Source organism: Gymnodraco acuticeps, unplaced genomic scaffold, assembly GCF_902827175.1.
Source record: "Gymnodraco acuticeps unplaced genomic scaffold, fGymAcu1.1, whole genome shotgun sequence".
NCBI classification, from domain to species: domain Eukaryota; kingdom Metazoa; phylum Chordata; class Actinopteri; order Perciformes; family Bathydraconidae; genus Gymnodraco; species Gymnodraco acuticeps.
The window spans coordinates 57,456-77,319 of record NW_022991444.1 but is presented as its reverse complement, the minus strand read 5'-3'; the positions used below and the strand labels follow the sequence as shown (position 1 = coordinate 77,319).

The following is a 19,864-nucleotide window of genomic DNA, read 5'->3' as shown; positions in this document are numbered from 1 at the left end:
ACGAGGCCGACACGGAAACGCGGACACGGAAACGCGGATTCGGAGCCCGAATCCGATACACGTTGATAACGGCTCCCAAAGTGGGTAGGTCTGAGGACGAAACGCTTGTGGCTCCGTGTGTACACCCGATACGATCATTCCCTGAAAACGATAACGCCATAGCCCCGCCCAGCGTTTCCGCCAGGGGGGCGTCTTGCCGTCATTTGACGCCCTTATTCGGCTCGGGACGCCCTGAACTCGAGTCGAGGGCGTCCAAAAATATGAATAATTTGAGAGAAGATCGAGAGTTTTTATCGCTTGAAATAACGAAAAGGAAAAAGGACAAGGACATCCATCTGTTGGAGGGACAAAGGAGTCTGGTGGGATTCTTTTCGGAGTATTGAAGATTGTTTCCCCGACATCGGCGGTGCCTGCTAAAGGACAACACACGGACGCGATGAGCAGTGCTAGTGGAGCACGCGCGTGAACTGCGAGCGCCAGAGCCTCGCAGCGGCGAAACTGAGGCTCCGTGGTAAACTGTGGTAACATGAAGAGCCGTGTGGGAGCCGAAACAGCCGGCGCTTTAAGAGAGCCGAGCCATTTGATCCGGCTCACTAACTTTAAAAGACAGTATCTGTAAGGGACGGCTCAAGTCAAAATGTAAGTGTCTCCCCCCCCGCTCTAGGGGTGGACGCCCTCTCAGCTCTGATCTGGCGGAAACACTGGCCCCGCCTCTCCTGCTCACCCCCGCGTCATTGCTGATGCGTTTCGCCAACAACAATGGCGGATCACAGGGTTGCGTTCGTGCTCCAGACGCTACTGACCATGATACAGATTTTAGTGCAAAATGTACAGCTCCTCTACCACAACCATCAGCAACAATAATAATACTAATCGTCATCAGTCTTCTTTGCTGCTTTTGGTATATTTTGTGGCGGAAGTACAGCGCCACTTACAGGCCCGGCATATGTACTACAGCGTCTCCAGCGGGTCGAGCAGTCTCGTGTGGACGGACACGTTTCTTAAGCCAATTCCGTGTGGACGGAAGACTTTTTTGATATCGAATTTGGTTAGTTTTCGTCTCCGTGTGGACGGGGCCCAAGTCAATTTGGTGGTTTTCCTGATTAGTAGTCTTTAGGCACAAAAAGTGGTCCCAACATCTGAAGCTCTAAATGCCATTATGCTTTCCATCTGAATAATGGTGGCATATGGTCGATATTTTTGAGCGAATGTACCATTTCCTAACCAGGGTTAGGGCTAAAAGCAAGAGGAAAGTTGATGTGCATGGGATAGGAAAAAAAAGTAATGAAGGAGAAACCAATGCTCATTACTTTTTTAAAGATGGCCATATAAAAGCGTGCAAAACATAGCCTATGTGTAGAGTGTCAAAAAGCCTGTTAGCTGTAAAAATGTGGCAACAGCTGCACTTAACAGTCATCAGCCATCAATAACCAAACAGATTTCTGCTTCCCTACTGATGATGATTGCAGCAATTCTCCCCAGCTGTCTACACATGTTTACAACCATCCTTCGACTATGGGATCCTAAATTTGGTGCTTGTTTGGAGTCAAAGGCAGCCTCAAAAGTAATGAGGTAGATTTGTTTAATAGTGTAGTTCCATTGCTGTTCGCTCATTAAAACAAGGTAATTATGACAGAGGTAATACTGAGCTCAGATCAGGATATAGAGCATCTCACTCTATTGGTCCATGTAGGGCATTGATAAGGTTGATGTATCCTGGCTGAAAGTATCTGCTATGAAATAAACACATATGGCACTAATGTAGGATAGACACTTGCCAAAGCAGCAAAAGGCTTAAAGAGGCCACTATGCTTTATTGGGGTTTTCTCTTTCCTATAGAGTATATAGGGTTTTGTACATGTAAATGGTCTGCAAAGGCTAAAATCCCAAAGGTAACGCTAGAGGGAGCACAACATCACTATGTAACACTCACGCTTCTATTGGGTACTGCTACACCAAATACTATATGATATTCCGACATATCTCTAAGCAGTTGACCAATCTCAACAGATCCAGCCAGCTAACCAATCAGAGCTCTTGTTTTCAGATGAGTATGAGAAAAATAAAGCGCTTTTTAAATATGAATGCATGTTAACGTGTCACAGAAGAGGCACAAAATACAAAAAGGATCCTGAAAATGAGCATAATATGTCCTCTGTTCATTTTTGAACAAATCGCAAACCTTGGTCAACAAGTTGGTGGCTAAAAGAAAACTAACACACACTCCCACAAACACTCCCACCTCATCTAACCTTTTGGTATGACCTGAAAGTGGCAGAGGCATTTACTGAACCACACAAAAGGATTCTTGATGGAGTCACACTATTGACCCTGGGCTTTGAGTAGAACTGTATATGTGTGTGTGTGTAACATGTGTTACGTCCTTAAACAAATGTACTTCCATTTATCATTCTACTTCTTTGGTGTGTATGTCCTAATGTATATTGTATACTGTTTTCTAGCCCTTGAGGGGTCAGAGATGTCACTAATGGAAAACCTAGTCAGCTAATAGTTATGACTTACAACTCTGGCAGCATTAGTTTGGACCCTACAGAATGTATGGACAACGGTGTAAAAAACGGGGTTATGTAACATCTCTGCTTTAGAATGTAAGTTTAAGATAAACATCATAAGTGGATTCAAGTTCAATTTACAGGTAAAGTAATTATAAGAGAAAATGCTCTTGTAGTGCATGGCAGATGTTAAACTTAAACATTATCAGATATAAAACACAGTATAAATCATGCATTTTACAGCAAAAAAAATGTAAGACACAACTTCAAATTCACCCAAGAGTGTTTACCACAACGTACAGAAGTACTTTATTTTGTTGCGAAGGCAAAAATAATTAGGTATCAGGAATGGAAACCACAACTCTGCAATGTTTAGTGATGTAAACTTATTTTGCAACTCATATCTTCATCTCCAGATGGGTGCAGCCTCAGAGGAAATATTGCTAACAAGCTCAACTAATAGGCACATTGGAAGTCCTCGCTGCAGCATATTGAGCAGATAGCTTTTCACAGGATGAAAGCGTTAAACTTTGACTCGGGCCCAGGGTGTATTCATTTCCATAAGAAAGTGCAACACAGCAAAAAAGTGGAGTTTTAATACGGTACTAAAAAAAAGTTCTGATTAGAAAGCCAACGTGCCATTGTTACCGCGTGTGTGTACGTACAGTATATGTGAATATACAGAATGTGCATAACCAGAGTTCTCCTCTTCTCTGTTTGACCAGGGAAAAGGTACTGCCATCGGCTTCATTTACTGCTAAGCTGTGTGTGTGGGCCAAGTGGCAAACTCTGGGGAACAGCCGGGACGCCAATACGGAAGTGCCACACACTGCAGTTCATACATGGGCCGCTAGGGACTGGCTGCAGAAAGGAGCAATGTCCATAGACCCGTGTTAAATGTTAAAATGCCCAACTTTACAGCAGAAAAAAACATGTTTCTACCCATGGATGCAATAAATATTATTATCGATATAGTTAGATTCCACCTTCATGATTATGAATCTGTGAGTGAATTGTTTTCTAACACGACCATTTTATTTATATTAGGTCTTAACGTTTTTGCATAAATTAGGGCGTGGTCACTTTGATGGACACGTACATGCCTCACTGTCAGCTAACAGCAACTTGTTCACTCTGCTAGGCTACAACCATAGAGGCTACAACGTTAGTTAGTCATAGTACTGTACTTGACCCTTTAGCTTTAGCCATGTTCGTGGTGATTGTGCCTTTTAGGGAATATTGTTACAAATACCAGACAATTAAAATGTCGTGCTGTGTGCTTGAATGTACTAACAGAACTTCCAAGAAGTCTAAAATGATAATATTATACATGTTAACCCCGTTCGCAGATGTTTGTGTGCTTGGTAGCTTAGCTTGTTACTTATTAGCCAGCTAAGGACGTAACCCTTTATGCATACATATACATTTTAGTTTATGATTCAGCCTTGGGTAAGACTTTTATAGTCTATGGCTATGACGCCCATAATGCTAAACGGGAGCAAATGTTAATAGGGGACCCAATTATCCCAGTGGTGGCCGCCGGAGCTAACGGAGCCGCAGGGGGCTAGCTCCAGCCGGCGTCCCGGAGCTAGCCCACTAGTCCGTCTTTTCTCAATGTGTGAATGACAAGCATTAAGAATAACAAAATATAGCTAATTCTCTTGCAGATTGTCTCATTTGATTATGAATGTAACGTTTATATAGGGGAACTACACTGTTAGCAGTAACTTGTTATGCATGTATTTCATGTTAGCTTAGCTTCTTAGCCTGAGCTAGCTCTGTTTACTTCCAGTTCGGAGGCAGCAGGTCCCGCCTCGGCTCCGCCTCTTTGCCCTTATTTGGAGCAGGCGGGATTAGACTCTGACGTCACAGTCGAGCCGTTAGTGGCCGACTCCGCCTACTAAGGGCTTCTCGGCAACTCTGCAGAATCCTATGGGTGACGTCACGGACACTACGTCCATTTATATATACAGTCTATGGTGTGGTCGTGTGTCTGTATATTTCCAGTGCGCTACATGGAGGCGCCCGCTGTGAGTGTGTCAAGGAACCTGTCAGACTTGAAGGAGGATTATTATTATCCCCTCCTGTATGCTCTATTTCCACCAGCTTCAAACTATACTTTACCATAACAGGAGTGTGCGTGAGAGAGTGAGCAAGCAAGACGAGACGGTAAGAAGGAAGAGTAACATATATATCAAAAGGTGCATGTGAAACCAACAATAGACATGTGCAAAAATCAAATAAAAAATTGTGCTAATACATTTCCTGTATTGACATTAGTGTTACGTGCTCCCCTCTTTTTTGTCTTCTCTGTCTCTCTGCTGTGCAGGTACACCTGGGTTGCGTTCCAATAGTCCATTTAGCTTAGGAACCTTCCTAACGGAGTGAAATGACCCGGAAGTACGTCACTGGCAGCCATGATAAGTGCCGTTCCAATTCTCTAAATTAAAGGAAAGGAGGTTTCAAACTTCCTTTATAACCTCCTTTAGCTTAGGAACCACTGGACCTCCCTTACCGAAAGGAGAGGAGAAAATGCTGCCCCACAATGCATTGCAGCCGCAGCATTTGCCGTCACTCAACAGTCGGCCGTTCACGGAAACAAACGATTATGACCGAGCAATTATATAATGAAAGTTACGGTGCTTATTAAGCATTTTAAAACGTATGTGGTAAGTTGCCAAAGTGCTTTGTTTTGAACGTTCATCAGTATTATAATCAAAAAGAGAAATATGAACGTTAGTTTTTACTGAAATTATCAAATAAAGTCAGCATTTCACAGCCTTTACTGAGCTGTGTGGGGTTTGTTCAACTTTTAAAAGATGTTTGAATGGTGATGTACACAGTGATAAATGTTAAGGACAGTGGCGGCCGGCCCAAAGGGGCGCCGCCCCACCTCTTCCCACATACAAAAAAATATATTAAAAAAAAAATAAAATAAAAAAATATATATTTAAAAAAAATACATTTTATATTTGTATTTTTAATTAACAAGGTAAATATCATACAATTGGTATCAGTAAAATGTATAATCTACAATAAAATCTCGTTTAAAATTGTGTTACGATGTCTAAAGTACTGATAAGTCACATGTTTCCTGCCTGGCCTTGCCCATGGCATTCGTTTATCATTACCGGGCGGAGCCCCCGAGACAAACAGCAGCAACCAGCACGTTAAAAAAGTCTCAATAGTAAACTGTGCCGCCGAAACATGATTTCAGCCAATCAGCGCCGTCAAATATTTTGGTCACGAGGGCGCTGACGTTGGCGCCCACGTTGCTTACGTGCCTTGACGTGAGTTGTTTTTTAGACCAAGGTGACGCAGTATGAGAATATATGAGAACTATGAGAATGGCATCGTGTGCAGGTGGAGTCGACGGACCACGGCCCGCACCCAATTCAGTGCAAGAGCTACTCTCCAATCCTTTTGAAAGGCGAAGTTTGGGAGATAAAATCATACTTAAAGACCTTGGACCGGACCAACCCGATTTGTGCATATCACAGAATGCTCGTGAGAAAAGAAAATCATATACGCGAAGTTTCACATGTAGCTGGTACAGCAGAAAGGCTTGGCTAGCTGGATGCAACAAGGTAAATGCTGTCTTCTGTTTTCCATGCTTGCTATTCAAACAGCCGGGGACAGATACGTCGTGCCCGTGGACTGTGAAGGGGGTAAATGACATGAAACATTTGTCCGAAAGAATTAAAAAGCATGAGCGCACGAAGGCACACATGACATGTACCATTAAGCTAGCCATGCTAGGCAAAGCTAACATGGCTTTGATCAAGGGTACAAGATCTCAGTTATGAAGCACAACGAAGAAGTAGACAAGAACAGGCACGTCTTGTCGAAGATTATTGATTGTGTGAAATTTTGTGGGGGCTTTGAACTGGCTTTGCGTGGCCATGATGAGACCGACACGTCCGACAACCCCGGCGTTTTTCGGGGTTTAGTTAACCTGCTGGCCTCGTTAGATAGCGTCTTGGAGGAGCACCTTAAAGCGGCTACCGTTTTCAAAGGCACCTCAAAGACGGTGCAAAATGAACTGTTGGACTGCATATTAGCAGTTACTAAAAATTACATTATGGAGGAGGTAAAAAATGCCAGTTATTTAGCTATTCAGGCGGATGAGACCACTGATATTTCCACCCACTGCCAGTTAGTCCTTGTGCTACGCTACATCGATCCCCATAACAACGTCCAGGAGCGTTTTTTTGAGTTCATCCCTCTTCAAAATGCGAATGCTGACATAGTTGCCACCGCGCTGATGGAGAGGCTGGGCACTATACTCCCCGATGGACAACAGGGCAAACTAATCGCCCAAGCCTATGACGGTGCAGCGGTGATGAGGGGAGCTAAAGGTGGAGTTCAGCGGAAAGTGAAGGATGTTTACAGTAGTGCGCACTACATCCACTGCTATGCGCATCAGCTGAACCTCATTATGCAGCAGGCAACATCCCACATCCCCAAAATAAGTGCATTTTTTTCAGACCTTGGTGGATTTGCTGCATTTTTCTCCAGGTCTTTTAAGAGAACTGCGATCCTGGATCAAGTGGTGGCACACAGACTTCCTGGCACTTCCACAACACGATGGAACTTTCACAGTCGTGCTGTTAACACTGTGTATGAGCAGAAGGAGAACATCCTGAAGTGTTTCAAGACAATCAGAGACTCAGGTGACTTTGATCCCATAACAGTGAGAGAAGCTGGGGGCTTTGTGAGAATGATGGAAGATGACGTTTTTGGCTTTTTCCTGACATTGTTCCACAAGATAATGCCACATGTAGACATGCTGTTTAGCCAACTGCAGAAGAGGAACATCGACTCTGTCTACATCAAAGGACTCATCAAGAGGTTCACCAGCAGCATACAGACAATCAGGTAAATCATTATTTACAATGGCTGAGATGTGCTTATTATAGGAAATCTATTAAACCTAAATGTGATTTAGCTGAACACAATAGACCAACTCATACATACTTGTTTAAATATCTTAAACAGGCTAACTGGAAATGTATATATTATATAACGTTTATAAGGTGTATCTCTGACTACTATTTCAAATAGTCAAACCTAATTTGTCAATTCTTCCCACAATGAGTAATTGTACATGGTTACTTGTGGTTTGGATCAGGGACTCCATTCCTCCTGATGGATCTGTACAACAGCCGCCCACAACAAAACGGAGGGGACTTGGACATGAAGAGCAACAGCGGTTGGCTAGAGAGGTAAGCAGTAATAGGAAGGTGTTCTATGACCAAAAGCTCCTTTAATAATATAGGTAATTTCATATCACAATAATGATACATTTCACAATAAAGCCCATTTTCTGTAAATTCAATAAATAGGTAGGCTAGTTAAAATATCCACATAAAAGGCCTATTGCTTATTACATTCTGAATTGTATACACTTAACAAGGCCTAAACTGCAAAAAGTGTCCCACAGTCTCTACATTTCAAAGGGGATCATCAAGACAGATCAGAAAAGGTTTAGGCCTCCAGAAGCAACCACAGGGGACAGAAAGGGCCCAACAATAAATGAATGAAGTGTAAACAGTCATTAAATGTATATATTGTAGTGACTTAATTTTAAACAGTAATATTGTTCTGTTGATGCTCAGATAGATGTCCTGTTATTCTGATAGGTTCCATTCACAAGAAAGCTCTTTGTTTGTTACACATCGTATAGGGAACACTAATGACATTATGACTGATAGATGTGAAAAGGTGATTCTGTTATTTATTATGTCTTGATTTTTTCATTGTGCATTATTTCATAGGTATGTGATACCATACTGAGTCACGCAAAGGAGAGATTCTCCTTCACCAAACACCTGATCAGCGCCACCCTCCTGCAAGGAGAACTGTTCGAGCAACACAGCCAAACATTCCCTGAAGCAGCGCTGAAAACAACTGTGGAGGCCTACCCTCTACTGGACAAGGCAAAGCTCAAGACGGAACTGTCCCTCGTCTATGACACTGACCAGTTCAGGGCTTGCAGTGGTGCTGTTAATCTGATCCAGTTCTTTGTTGACAACAATCTGCAGGAGACATTCACAGAGACTGTCAGTCTTCTGAAGGTTCTTGTAACCACACCCATGGCTACGGCTGAGGCAGAGAGGTGCTTTTCCACTCTGAAAAGGATCAAGACTTTCTTGAGGAACAGCATGACACAGGATCACCTGAATGCTCTGGCTATGCTGTCAATTGAGAAAAAACTAATTAGCAGCATTCCTGACTTCAACACCAGAGTCATTGAGAGGTTTGCCACTCAGAAGGAGAGAAGGGCAAAATTCCTCTACAAATAAAGACACACACATACACACACACACACACACACACACACACATACACACACGGCCAACCCTTAAAAAATAAAATGCGTTTTATTAGAGAGACAATTAAACGGCCGCAGAATGTTGTTTATTTTACCTTTTATTTAACCAGGATAGGTCTCATAGAGATTAAAACTCTCTTTTTCAAGAGAGTCCTGTATTGTGAAGTTACTTTTGGATACCAAAGATGTTTTCAATGTTGTTCAACCACAAAGTCCAGGAACATGAGGACAGTTTGGAAACCTGTTGCGTTCGACTCATTTACCCCAGAGGAACAGTTGTTTATTGTTTCCTTTTGTTTTTGTTATTCAAAGCAGTAAAAAAGGTGCTATAGGCCAATAAGCTGGATATCACTTTATGTATGTAGAGAGGAGGTTTCCCATGGTTGTGTTAGAAGTTTATTAATAAGTGGGCATTTATCACAGAAGTGATTGTTCTGTCTCCACGTTTGTTGCATTGTCTGTGATGTATTTTCCAACGGTTATAGCTCCTCTTGTCCTGTCCCAGCAACACTACACGGTTTGCAGCTCCACCACATTTTTGGTTTATCTTCGGTGTCGCTTTAAATCTGCTTCCCATTGGACTAAAACCTCCACGAAATCTGAAGACAGATACTTGAAGTTATTTAAACCTTTTGCAAACTTATTTATGTTCTTTCTTGCTCTAGTCTTGCCAGTTACATTGTACATAACAGTTTTAAGAAAGAAAAAAACAAAGACCAGTTCTGAGAATACAAATTCCTGGTAAAGTGTAGATGTTCAGGTTGATAAATAATATTTTCCACACTGAAGATTATGGAGGTATTGATCAGTCTTCTCATATTTGTAAGCCTCAATGTGTCTTCTCCCCCCCCCCCCCCCAACATCACCAGAAGTCATAATTTCTGAAGAAAAAAAATTCCCCCCGTGGAGGGGAGCCCTACCAGAAAAATAGGCCACCAGCCGCCACTGGTTAAGGACTTACGTTTATAATAAATACATCTGTATTGATTTTAAGATCTTTTCATAGTTCATACAATCATACGTATTGGGATCATTTGTATTAATGTGGACCGGAGGGAGAGGGTGACGAGCATAAGTTTCACTTTCCTTTTTTATTTCAATTCTAACTTTGGTCATGAAGAATATGTTTCTCTGTTGTCCACATTCATAAAGCATAAAACAACAGCATCAGAGCACGGTGCAGAGTCTCTAGATGAGTTTACAGTAGTCCCTCGTTCTTATTAAACATCCATGTTGTAGTCCGCTGTATAGAAAACTGTAGTTTCCATAGTTTCCCCACAGCAGCAGACGCACATTCATGACGTCCGCTGGCGCATCATAAACACGTCGGATAGTCAAAGTGCATTCGGATTCTCTAAAGTACCGCAGTCTCTTCTCCTAAGTCCTTTTGAATTCTCCTATCCACTATCCCTTAACCCTGTGACGTTTCACTCAGAGGTCAAGGGATAGACGATAGGGTTAGACATTAGGAGCTGATTTTTGGATTATCGGAACGCAACCCTGGTCTGCCCCTGGCTCCGCCTCCCCCAGGTGTTCCTAATTCCATTCAGCTGGGTACTTAAAAGGAGAAGCTGGAGGAGAAGAGGTCTCTCCCCCGATCCTGACGCCGAGAGACACACTCTCCTTGGAAAAGACCTTCTTGTGCATTTTTGAGCTGTTGCGTGTTTTGATAGATGTGCTGATGTTTTTCCTGGAGGACCTGGTAGTCCAGTTTTTTCGCGGCTTCATTTTGTTTTCATTAGGGCTGTTAGATTGATTTCTGGTAGGGGGGGGGGGGTGCTCTGGGTCCTACGGCCCGTGTTGTGGTTGGCTCGGGTTCCCTCTTTTGTTTTGTTTATTTTGGCCAGTCTTCCAGACCTTTCTTTTTGTGTGCCGTTTTCGGCTGTTTAAGAATAAACACACAGTATCTAATTACCTGTTTTTGCGTGTATTATTTTATGTTGCGGGTCTCCCCACGAGCCACTACCGCAGAGTAGAGGATGGGCCATAACAAGAGACATGGAAAGACAAAGATGGATTTGTTCTAACAAGAACACCTTTGGTTTGTTAGAAACATAAGGTGCATTCACACCACAGTACTTTTGCCACAAAGGTTCATGAGAACTTAGTTCATGAGAACTCTTTAGTTCAGATCGCGTTCACACTGGAATAAGTTCCTGGGGAAGGATTAGGCAAATGAAGCCGCTGACGTCACTTCTTCTTCTTCTGCTTTGGGTTTACTGGCAGGCCGCAAACAACTTCACGGCGTATACTGCCACCCGAAGTCCCCGGCCGGAAGTCAGAAGTGCTGTGCTCCACATGTACCAGCCATTGTTAACCAATCAGAAGTTGCCCATTATAGAAGGTGATAGACAGATTGATCCAATCACCTGCCAAGTATATTTACTTCCAATGGAGCTTTCCTAGATGGTGTGGTAAAACAAACCATCTGAGTCAGGTTAGTAATGCTCCATCACATGTTTTACATCTATTACAGGGTGAATCTTAAACTGAAGCTTGACTTTAAAGCAACCCAACGGAAGTTTCATGTAAGTTTAGTTATTGCACTCGTAGTTCAGTTCAGTTTAAGATTCGTGGCTGCGGGGGTGCTAGAGAGGGGAGCACGTTGATACGACCTTCCTAGCCGGAGATATGGCCGCATTTTACAATAAACTTCCGTTGGGTCGCTTAAAAACAAATATTGCGAATCGCAATCGCAATATTTGTCAGAAAATTCGCAATTAGATTTTTGCTCAAAATCGTGCAGCCCTATAGGGTAGTTCAGACTAGATGCAGTGCCAGGTTCAGTGAATTACTTTACAGGCGAGAAAGCAGGCAATGTATATTGTAATCAATTCAGAATCAAAAAGTCATGTGATCGTCCACATATCAACTGTTTAAAGGGAACATGGTCAATACAGATTGGTGGCCAATCGATTGAAGCACATTTAATGATGAGAAGATCAAAAAGTGGCAGTAAACTTTAACAAAGCAAACAGGAAATACATTGACAGCACACAACATTAAATAGTCAGCACTATGAAATGGATAGTTTGTGTGTCATGTCATTTTCTGTTAAGCGATTTTTCGGTCTTGTTGTCATTCCATGTTCTTCTTTACTCAATACAAGAAAACAACAATCTCTATTCTAATGCTTCCAATTAATCTTGTCAAATTTTGAACAAGTTCTTGCCAGCAAGTATGTTAATGCAAAGGTGTAAGATACTGTAACATAGTTATAAGCCTGGCTCAGTTTCACTTTACCCATCTTGGTTTAGTTCAGCTGAGCAGTTTGAGAAAACTAAAGCTCAGGCATTGAGAACACTTGGAGCAGTCAAACAGAGTAAATCCACAGCATTATGAGGCTACTGGTGCGGTCTGCAAACACACCGAGCCTGAGGATAGAGACATAATTCCTCCATTTACATATACAGTACACGTGCACCTGAATATACAGTATGCATACATATCTCTCCGTATTACACACATACACATAGTGGTCTGTCTCCAAACATCCTAAGCCCAACGACAAACACAGCTTGTGCCACCCGTACGACAGCCTGCCAGTCTCCTACTCCCTATGCAAACCCACTAATGAGACAAACATAAATAGCCAGGCTTCTGAGTCCAAGACTGTCCAGAGCCTGTTTTAGATATTGTAACTACGCAAGGAATAAAAAGAAAAAGTGGTTACCTGTTACAAATACCTGTATCTGGCTTGATGATTGTCTCACTTTTAAACGTCATGTCAATAACCTGCTTAAAAAGCTGAGGGTTAGGCTAGGTTTCTTCTACAGGAACAAGTCCTGTTTCTCGCTTGAGGCCAGGAAAAGGCTAGTCACTGTGACCTTTCTACCTGTGCTGGACTATGGTGATTTGATGTATATGAATGCACCTGCCCATTGCCCGGTCAAGTTAGATGCTGCGTATCACAGTGCACTGAGATTTGTGACAAACTGTAAAGCATTAACCCATCACTGTACCCTGTATGCAAGGGCTGGTTTGCTTTCACTAACTGTACGGAGGCTCAGTCACTGGTACATTTTTATATACAAAGCCATGTTAGGGAAACTTCCATCCTACATCTGCTCCCTGATCTCACGGCAAATTGTAAGTGGCTACTGCCTGAGATCGCATGCTGTGGTTTTATTAAATGTGCCAACTGCTAGGACTGTCTTAGGGAAGATGGCATTTAGATGCGCAGCTCCTCTGTCTTGGAATAGTCTGCAAATGAAATGGAAACTGAGAAATCTGGTGCCACTAAATGTTTTTAAAGCTCGGTTGGATGCTACTCAATCGGAAGCTGTTGGTACCTGCACATGTGGATAGTTATGTAAATTGTAAACCCTGTAATGATGCTGTATGATGTCCTTTTTGTTGTTCTGTTTATGTTTTTATGTTTCATGTGGAACCTACTTGAGCAGGTCTCCCTTAAAAAAGAGATCAATGATCTCAATGGGATACACCTGGATAAATAAAGGTTTGAAATGAAATGAAAGACCTCTGTGTGTGTGTGTGTGTGTGTGTGTGTGTGTGTGGCCTATAAAATCCACAAAATAATTGGAGGATATTGGTGTTATGTGCACATTTTCACACTCAAACACACACACATATACAGTGTACATGCACACAAAATCATCTTCCATCCATTTAATCTCCAGCATGCTTTGACTCTCCACAGCCATATTATTATTCTTTCTCTCTCTCTTTTTCTAATTCAAATCGCTTCCGTAGCATGACAGAAATACAAGATTTGGGTAGTATACAAAACTGTCCAGCTGGTCAGAAAGTGGGTGGGCCTCAACACACACTCCACACGGGGCATCATCTTCCTCCCATGTGGAGAGGGGGGGCTGGGAGTCCCCAATGTCGAGTGGACCTACATAGCCACCAGGCTAGCCCACCTGATCCACATGCTTAATAATGATGATGTCACCATAAGAGAAATGGCCAGGGCCTCACTCGTGCTGGATCTACAAAGAAGGAAGATCCCCCTGGCCAGTGCAGACCAGAACAACTTCCTCGGCTTCAGGAGGAAAGACTCTGGGAAACTGGACTCTCAGGCCAGGGGCTTCGGGGTCTGACTGGCCAGATCTCAATGACCTCTGCAATCGGACTGGAGTCCAGCTGAAATGGACAAGACTCAACACACTGACTGAAGTAGGTCTGAAGTCTGAAGTCAGAAGGACTGAAGTCTCTGATGAACTGATCACAGACCCCAGTGTGGTTGTGAAGGCCGACATCACAACACCTCAGGAAGAGACTGTGGAACTGCACAGAGACTCTGCAAGGAGGGTTCTGCTCAGCATGAAGCAGTCTGAGATCAGGCAGCACTGGTGTGGACTCAGATTACAGGGAAAGCTAGCCTGTTTGGGGTTTGCTGACCACTCAGTCTCACACTCAGTGTTTAAGAACGCCGCTGTTGGTGAGGATGTTCTGACATTTACCATCAAAGCAAGACTGCAGGTATTACCCACTAAGTACAATCTGTCCACCTGGTACCCTCGCATTCACACTCCATTCTGTTTAAACCATCAGGATTCACAACAACACCTAGAATCCATTGCACACATAACAAATGGATGTAATGCATACAAACGCCTGTACATAGCCCGTCATGACCGTATTGTGGACATTGTGTCTGATGCGGTACAAAACATCTTACCATCTAGTGCAGCAATGTACAAGCACACTAGAGTGCTACCAGAATGGTTTGGTTTTACCAATGATGTCTTTGCTAACATCCCAAATACACCTGATGTTGTTTTTGTTGACACCAACCACAGGGAGGTGCTAATATTAGAAGTAGGATGTGCCTTTGACCTGTACATGGACCAGACTTTCCAGGACAAGTATATCAAATACCAACCACTGCTTGATGTGATAACCAGCTTTGGGTACAAGTGTAGATATAGCATACTCATATTCGGAAGTCTTGGCATGTATATAATGCACCATGATTGGTCTGAGATATGCTGGAATGTCAAAGAGAAAAGCCAAACAAATTGCCAAATATTGCTCTGTTTCAGCTATTATTGGCAGCTTAGCCGTGTGGAGAAGGAGATGTATGGAGTCAGATTTGGGTCAATATTCTAGTGCGCAAAACAAGCTACTCACGAGCGGAAAATGTGCTTTTACACGCGCATGAAATGACCCTCGCGCGCAGATTAAACCCCCGCGAGCGGCTATGCGCTCGCTCGCGAGCGGCTATGCGCTCGCTCGCGAGAGGCTATGCGCTCGCTCGCGAGAGGCTATGCGCTCGCTCGCGAGAGGCTATGCGCTCGCTCGCGAGAGGCTATGCGCTCGCTCGCGAGAGGCTATGCGCTCGCTCGCGAGAGAGACAGCCCTCTTGCTCCCTCGCGGGAGTGTCAGCCTCACTCGCTCGCGGAGTCTGTCTACGCTCGCGTGAAAAGTTTCTGGCACTTTGGGGCGGAGCCACTGGACTTTGATTGACAGCTGCCAGGAAGTCCGGAGTTGCCAGGTTTGATAAATGCCTGAACTACCAAGAGCCGAGGAGTGACAGCTGCAAGATCAGTTGGACGCGATTGAATGGTAAATGTGTCCATAAAAAACTATTATATTCGTAAAGTGTACAGCTAATATATATATATATATAAATTAATTTTATATAAAACAATATATTTTTGAGTGGGCTGTATATGTCGAAAACTGCTAGCTACTGTCTGCTGCACCTCCCTTACGAAATGAACTATAAATTAACTATAGTATTACTATAGTATATTATAAGAGTTGTATAGTGTCCTATAGTCAGTTTGTAGTGTTCTGTAGTATTTTTCACCAGCTATTGTATTACTATAGTTTTTTCTGTAGTGCCATTTTATTAGCTATAGTAGCCCTATAATATTTCAATAGTAATACTCTGTATCTAGATCTTTGTAGTATTCCTATATTATTTTGAATAGTATAACTATAGTATAATATATAGTGTTTATGTAGTTGTTTTAAACACACTATAGAACACTCCTAATAGCATAATATTGTCATAGTGAATGCATATTATTACTATAGTGTTTGTAAAAGTATTACTATAGTGTTTTTGTTGGTGTTTCCGTATTAAGACTATATTATTTTAAATAGTACTACTATAGTATAATATATAGTAATAGTATGATGTTGTCATAATGAATGCATATTATTACTATAGTGTTTGTAAAAGTATTGCACTCCTAGAATTAATGTCATTTATTTATATCAAATGAATTGAGATATATATATAGCCTATATATATATATTAGCTGATAGTTTTTTATGGACAACTTTACCATTCAATCTCGTCCAACTGATCTTGCAGCTGTCACTCCTCGGCTCTTGGTAGTTCAGGCATTTATCAAACCTGGCAACTCCGGGCTTCATGGCAGCTGTCAATCAAAGTCCAGTGGCTCCGCCCCAAGGTGTCAGAAACTTTTCACGCGCGCGTAGACAGACTCCGCGAGCGAGTGAGGCTGACACTCCCGCGAGGGAGCAAGAGGGCTGTCTCTCTCACGAGCGAGCGCATAGCCGCCCGCGGGGGTTTAATCTGCGCGCGAGAGTCATTTTATGCGCGTGTAAAAGCACATTTTCCGCTCGTGAGTAGCTTGTTTTACGTGCTAGAATATTGACCCAAATCTGACTCCATGGAGATGCTATGTGTTCCCCTAAGTGTTCTGTGCTGCTTAGCCCCGATATATTTGATTCCCTGTCTTATGTAATATAATTTGTGGAACCAAATAAAGGTATTCAAATGTGTGTGGGTGGTTCTATAAAATCCACGAGAAGAATTGATGGATAGTTGGTGTTATGTTGCACATTTTCCACACACACCACAACACACAAACACACCACACACACACACACCACACAACACACACACACACCAGAACACACGACACACAACACACACACACACACACACACACACACACACACACACACACACACACACACACACACACACACACACACACACACACACACACACACACACACACACACACACACACACACACACACACACACACACACACACACACACACACACACACACACACACACACAGTGTACATGCACACAAAATCATCTTCCATCCATTTCATCTCCAGCATGCTTTGACTCTCCACAGCCATATTATTATTCTTTCTCTCTCTTTTTTTTCTAATTCGCTTCCGTAGAATGACAGAAATACAAGATTTGGGTCGTATTATGTGAATATGTTGTGAATATAACGGTGGAGGCCATTTGTCTCTGAACCTCTTCAGTCCTTTCTCTTTCTCTGCTTGCTTTTATTCTTCTTTCACTTAGATTGTGTTTTTCTGGCATCAAAACAAGTGATACTGATGGAGGCTAGTAGCAAAGAAGTCATTTTACAAACTTGAGGCTAATATCAAAGAAAATAAATCAATATTCTTTAGCAATGAGTCCATAGAAAAGCTTCTCTTTTTGTTTTTCCTTCTCATACCTCTATACCCACCTCAGTTTTCTTCTTCACCCCCCCCCCCTTTTTCCAAACTGGACTAACATTTTTTAATTTCAACAAGTCTTCCGAACTCGAGGGAAAACGAGTCATTTGTCATTTTCCTCCAAACAAAAAGCCCCATCGACATTATATATCAATGTCTTCCAAACCAGAAGCACACGTGATTAGTTTTACACTGGTTCAGGTTTTCCCAGGTTTAAGCAAAGGAGTTAATTAAGGTGAGGGAAAGATCATGGTTTGGGTTTAAACAAGACAAAGGTTCTGTGAGGCTTTCATTGGCCCAGTGGAGCTTACAATGCTAACGTTACAATGAAACCAGCAAGCTGATATAGATTGCTTTATTGTTTATCTTGTAAACCATGTACATAATGTGCCAAATACTTTTGGATTATTGTCAATAATATAAAACAGTACAGCTGAAGCTAATCCGTCATTATTAGTTATATGATATTTTTGAGTTGATGATAGCCAAACCGGAAAAACTGTTTTCACCAAAGGAGATCAAAGTTATTAAAATCATTCATCTGGAGACCATGAATATCAAGTTATATCATAAATAAGGAATAAATCAAGAGAAAATGTAAATATTGCCATCACTGCTACCCGCTAGAATGGCTTAGAAATACATGGAAAAAAGTTCTAATGGATTTTGGACCAGTTGAAGGCAATGCAACAAGAGTCAACCCATCATTGACAGATGATATGCAACAATGTTTTTATTTTCTTTACTGAAAAAGCTCGATTTTCCTGACACTTGGTTTGAAGGGGACCATGGGCCTAATGTGAACTATGGCCTATACGAAGTGAATCACATGCTTTGTTGGGTTCCTACCTGTCTCTATAAGTGGTTAAGTTCCCCTGCCTTTGCTTCTGCGAGTCATCATTCAAATGAACCAGGGTCTTCCATGAGGATTTTGTTTTGGACAATTTCACAAGCAACCAATACTTTTGCTTTTCTGGTAACGACCGCAACAAATGTATTCTGTTTCTTTTTCTCTTATCTTATATTTTGCCTTTTGTACTACTGTCTTACAACCTCTTCTTATATATCTTTCTTTCCTTTTCTCACTCTCACTGCACTCTTTCCCTTGCTCTCACACTCACCTTTTTTGTCTCTTCAGATGTTTTTTTAATTTGTTTCCCTCTTTTAATATTGCTTCTCTTTACTGATTTTTCTCCTATTTCGCCTTCCCCCCTCTATTTCCAAGTCTATAGTTTTGTGTACAACTTTGGGAAAGAATCTAATAAATGTATGTGTGTGTGTGTGTGTGTGTGTGTGTGTGTGTGTGTGTGTGTGTGTTTCAAATGTGTCTAAAGAATTTTCATTGGGTAATCAATGTTTATTTAGGCTGCATGCATGATAATTAGAATACAGATGTTGTGTGATGATGCTGTAAACCTGTCAATGGAAGAAGACGGAAATAGAATCATGGGGGAAAGCATGAAAAGAAAGAAAAAAAGAAAGAAGCAAACCATTTACTTGTTTCAGAAAGCCCAAACTTCAGATTTAGCCAAACAGAAAAAAGCCCATTGCTCGAGTCAGTGGCTTCCAACAACTCTATCCGCTTTTGGTAGCTTATGGCAGACACTAAATATAAACTCAACCGACATGCACATATGCACACGGTTTATTCCAAACCTGCTGTGAGATTTTCTTTAGTTCAATTTTCCAACAGTACTCTGGAATTAACAAAAAAATGAACCTGTACGTACACTAAAAGAAAAGCCAATAAATAAGCGTTTCCCTTTCTTTGAGGGGGGTTAATATACAGTAGGTTGTTGTGCATGTAAATAGACTCCGAAGGCTAAAATCACAAAGTTCCCTCCAAAGGGACTTTCTCTCCCACACACACTCCCCCTGCCTGAAACGCCTCCATTGGACTCCTTTGTTTACTTCAGTAACATAATTATATCCCTATGTAACACTCAAGCTCCTTTTGGCTAGGGCTCCTACACATTGTACGTGATAGGCTGAGGGGTGGGACATCTATGAACTGACCAATCACAACAGAGCCGTCCAGCTAACCAATCAGAGTGAGCTGGGCTCTGGTTTCAGACAGAGGGTAAAAAGAGGTAGTATGAGAAAAATATAGAGCTTTTTGAACATTAAAGCATGTAAATACTTCTATAGAGGCACAAAATATATGACCCTGAAATTAGATAAATGGGGCCCCTCTAAAGGCTGAGTATATGATTGAGTAGGGCTAGGTATCAGTACATTAAAAAAATATTGGTAACTTTTTTTAATGTAATGTTACGTCACCTTGATTAGCCCACTGCTTCAGCTGATAAAACGCATACAGTCTGTGAAGTTAAGTTTTGTGTGTGTTTTAAATAAAACAAATTTTTACTTCAACACTTGTATTCGTATATTTGTAGAAATATGTTAATGGTAGGGAGAGGTGGTGGCCTGTTATTCAACTGTATTCCCATAATGGGTTACAATGAGTTAGAAAAAAAGAAAGGCAAATTAAATACTCTGTTGGTATTCTTTCAAAAAGGTACTATTTCCTTAACACTGGTATTATCATTTCTATACGGTACAAAGCTACAAACATATGACCC

The 19,864-nt window shown here is 41.9% G+C and overlaps 1 protein-coding gene across 4 annotated transcripts in view; it reads right to left on the bottom strand.

The window, feature by feature from the left end:
• The window catches only part of chchd6a (coiled-coil-helix-coiled-coil-helix domain containing 6a), a 108,004-nt gene that overhangs the window by 53,168 nt on the left and 34,972 nt on the right, over window positions 1-19,864 (bottom strand). The gene's annotated exons all lie outside the window — the stretch shown is intronic.